Source organism: Tupaia chinensis, unplaced genomic scaffold (assembly GCF_000334495.1).
Source record: "Tupaia chinensis unplaced genomic scaffold, TupChi_1.0 Scaffold139585_1, whole genome shotgun sequence".
In the NCBI taxonomy this organism is placed as follows: domain Eukaryota; kingdom Metazoa; phylum Chordata; class Mammalia; order Scandentia; family Tupaiidae; genus Tupaia; species Tupaia belangeri.
Window position 1 is genome coordinate 62,983 of NW_006199468.1, and position 4,170 is coordinate 67,152.

A 4,170-nucleotide genomic window follows, 5' to 3' on the forward strand; every position below is an offset into this window, starting at 1 on the left:
CGCCCCCTGGCGCCGGTGGCGCCGCAATCCGGCAGGGCACGCAACCCCCTGGCCTCTGGCCTCCTCTCAGTCTCAGCCTTTGGCTGGACTCCTGCGCCACTCCCTCCTGGCGTGGGAGGCAACAGGCGTGGCACGTTGGCGGGAGATTCGTGCCACCCGGGTCAGGGTCGGGCCATGTGGGGGAGAAGGACCGGTTGGAGAGGGATGGCGAGTAGGTGGCCTGTCCCGGCCAGGGCAGGGCAGGACGTATACCATCACTCTCTGGCGCCCAAGACAGCCCTTCTCCTACTGCCTGTCGCACGCAAGCATGGTGTCATCTCAGGCCTGCCCCGGAGCCCGGCTCGGCCTCTCCGCTGGCTCGCCAAACCTGCCTCCCATGCTGCCCACCCCCCACCCCCGCCCCAGCCCTCGTGGCCCGCTCGGCTTCTTTTCTTCCGTGTGGCCGGACGGTGTTCGGGCACGGTGGCACGCCCCCGTTGCGAGGCGGGGGATCCGCCCGCCTGGACCGGGGTGGAGAAGAACTTTGGCGAGGGCTCCGTGGGGGCGACAGACACTGGAGGTCGGGGTCGTGCTGTCCAGTTGAGCCCAGGTCCCGGGTAGAGGGGAATGGGGGTGGGGGCGGCAGGGCAGCGTCAGCGCGCCCAGGAACAGGGCTTGCGCCGGGGCGGAGCGCTGGGCCGCCATTGGTGGCTCTGTCTGCTCCAAGCCCTTCATCCGTGTGAGGGGCTTCTGGGCAGGTTGCGCTGGGAAGCGCTTAGGCGCCGACTTGTGAAAGCCGGTGTGGTTCGGTGCAGCTGTTTGGATCCTGTGCGTTGGTGGTATAGTGGTGAGCATAGCTGCCTTCCAAGCAGTTGACCCGGGTTCGATTCCCGGCCAACGCATTGCGTTAACTTTTTTGCCCAGCCCCTCGCAAGGGAGCTTGGGCTGCCAATGGTGGAGAAAGAGAGGCTGCGCGCTGTCCTGTGTGTTTTGGCAGAAGAGGGACACGGAGTTTTGGAGTGCTGCTAGCTGGAGAAGAGACGTCAGGACTCAGGATTGTCAGGGGCGGTTAGAACCAAGTGATCTGGGCACAGGCACGCAGGGAGCACCAAATGCTGGCCACCCAGGTGCAAGGTCCAGGAGTCACACAAGGACCATGTATCCCGATGTTCCCTGGTGGTCTAGTGGTTAGGATTCTCACCGCAGCGACCGGGTTTGATTTCCCAGGCCAAGCGCTCGCTCAGCACACCTGCACCGGCACAGCCCAAGTCTGGCGCCCTCCGCCCCTCCTCCCCTGCGCCCTCCACCGCCCACAGGCCCCAACCCTGACGCCTGACATGCACCCCTCTGTCATTTTGGCCTTTTGTCCTGGTCTTCCACCTTTCCTTCCCTCTTCTCATCAGCTCCTTCTGACCTCCAAAGCCCACCCAGTGGACCGTCTTCCTCCTCCCAGCCGGTCAAACCAGACACTTGCCTCTGCCCCCACCCACACACAGAACACACCCACGGTGCACACGACGCACACACCCAACGCACTCCACTCATGCCCGCGCGGCACAAGTGACTCCCACAGCCAGCACAGAACGCACACACGGGACACTCAGTTCACCCTGCAGATGGGGCACTCCTGCAGAGGTGCACGTGTGCCCACCAGGCCACGGGCCAGGGCCTGCGGTCGTCAGATCGCCACTGGTGCTGGCAGGCTCGTGGGCTCCTGAGCACATGTGGGCACTGGTGCATCCGTGGTTTCAGAGAGAACACCTTCAGAGCTCATGGGAGCCGAGTCCCCTAGCTGTGAGGGGCGGGGGGAGCGGCAAAGGTGGGCACATGAATCTTGAGGGGGTCCGACCGCCTCACTAGGCCACAAAGTGATTGAGGTGGACGCGAGGAGGTAGACAATGGCGCCGGAGGGGACCCCCAAAGGCCAGGTGGTGGAGCGTGGTGGTGACGGGTAGATGGCTGTCAGGATAGACCCTCCCACTCCCCCTTTGATTCTGATATTATCCTTCACGCTTTCCATCCTGTCTGTCAATGGCAGGAGACTCCATGCAGATGCTCCTCACCGGGATCCCTGACTGGGTCCCCGCTGAATCCCCCTCCTGCCTCACCACCTGGTCTTCGCGGCTCTCCCTGCTCCAGCTGCGCCCCCTCCGTCTGATTCTTTGGCTGCTCCTGGGAGGGAACTGCAGAGCCAGGTCCTGTTCTACCACGTCTTTCTGTATCTCCTGTGTGGGTGTTCAGCGAGCTGCACCAGTGAGCTGACAGTGTCTGGGCTTGGGACCAGGCCTGGGGACACCTTGGAAGATGGTCCCTCTCACCATCTGGATGCTGGCTGTCCCTCTGAGTGGAGGGAGAAGGCTACTCCCTCCCGCCCGGCATGTTGTGGGTGGGCCTCTGAGATGGGCATAGGGGTCAATCGGCCCCCGGGACATTCCACCACACCCAAGGCAAGGGGCCCCAGCAGAAAGGGGCCTGGGACAAGAGGCATGACCACAATGCCCCTCAGCCCTGTACGGGCCCCCTACCCCCATACCTAGTGCTGGGAGGCGGGGGGAAGAGTCCAGTATGTCCCTGCAGAGCTCTGCCCTTCTGGAAAGAGGAGAGTCTGGGGCTGGCCAGTTGGAGGTGGGGGCTTGGGGACTCTGCAGACGCAGGGTGGGATGTGAGGGAGGCATCCTGGTTGGTGTGGAGGGGCAACTAGCACAAGGGGGCTCCTGTCCGGGGCATACGAGTTGCCTGATTATGAGGGTCCCCCTAGAAAGACCCGGGCGTGGGACAAGTATATTCCCTGATGGTTGAGAGGGGTGCGAAAGAGTAGGGGTGCGGTGTGTGTGGAGGGGGGTCGGCAGTCAGGTGGGGAGGCATGGGAGCCGGCTTGCTGCAAGGATGAGCAGAAAGCCGGCAGATGGGACTCAGCTTGGGATAGAGCCAGATGGAAGCCCATGTGCTCTGAGGGTACCCCCAGCCCCCAACACCGCTGGGGATAACAGCCCCTGGGGTGCTGTGCCCTCCAGGCGGTGAGACTCGCCTCACTGACCAAGTGCGGGTGCCCTGGGAAGCCGTCTAGGTCAGACCCCAGAGTGAGATGGAGCGGGTCCAGGCAAGGCCGGTGAGAAATAGACTTCATGGGGCGCTGGGACAGCAATAAGCCCCGGTCAGGGCAGTGTGGACGTCTGAGGTGCGGTGTGTGTGAGAGACGTGTGGGGTTAGTTGAGGTGACTGGTGCCTGAGCACATGGGTGAGGCCGTGGGTCTAGTTTTTGGAACGGTGAACGTGGGAGAGCGAGCTCAGGAGAAAAAGCAGTGGGTGGGGAAGGGGTGAGAGCGCTGAGTGCCTGGCTGGTGGTGGCGCACGCGTGTGTGTGTGTGTGCGCGCGCGCGAAGCAGCGGCAAGGTCCTAAAGGAGAAGTAAGGCCCTGGAATGGAGGTGCCCGTGGGTGGGTGGCATGTGTGGAGGCCAAAGAGGCAGAGTGTGTAGCTGGGCGGTGCCCGGTTAGGGCTACAGGACCAAAATGGGGAGTGACAGCTGCATGGGCCGGGAATCGAACCCGGGCCTCCCGCGTGGCAGGCGAGAATTCTACCACTGAACCACCCATGCCCCAATACTTCTCACTAACAGAGCGAAGTCCTAGGAGCTCTAGGAGCTGCATTCCCGGCTGGCCGCCCGCTTCTAAGACTGGCGTCTTCAGCTCCCCTGCAGACCAGCGACCAGGAAAGGCTCCAGTCCGGTCGAGGGCCGTAGAGAGTTAGGGGCTCTGGAGAGGAGCGGCAAGGCCTCATGCCGCGCGTTGTCTTCGTGGCTCAGGGGTCCCAGCCTGCCCTCGGGCTTCCGGGGAGGAAGAAGGCGGGAGCCTCAGAAGGCTCCTGTCCATTTGCCCTCGGAGAAAGTGAGCTGTGCCGGGCATGGCGGAGCTCGGACGGTGTCTTCGAGTACGGCGCCTTGTCCGGACGGACCCACAGTCCCTTTCTGACTGGCTTTCTGGCCTGTGCAGCGCGTGGGACCCAAAGCGGGGCGATCGAGGCTGGGGTGGGATTGGGGTTGGTGTTGGGGGCGAGTGGTGCTGCGGGGAGGACGATGGGTCCCGGCCCCGCCGCCCTGCGTGCGTCTCCCGGCGTCCCATCCAGCGCTGTTGAGGCTGAGACTCGAGTCTGTGGGAGCCTCGCGGGTGCGGGCCGGCCCCACGGCCCCCCG

General features: G+C 64.0%; 2 non-coding genes across 2 annotated transcripts; one reads left to right on the plus strand and one right to left on the minus strand.

Annotated features, from left to right (window-relative positions):
• Positions 1 to 809: 809 nt before the first annotated feature.
• Positions 810 to 881, plus strand: TRNAG-UCC (transfer RNA glycine (anticodon UCC)). The gene has a single exon. It is a non-coding gene; the product is annotated as a tRNA-Gly (tRNA).
• A 2,624-nt stretch (positions 882 to 3,505) lies between these two features.
• TRNAG-GCC (transfer RNA glycine (anticodon GCC)) lies at positions 3,506 to 3,576 on the minus strand. Its single transcript has one exon. It is a non-coding gene; the product is annotated as a tRNA-Gly (tRNA).
• Positions 3,577 to 4,170: the final 594 nt, after the last annotated feature.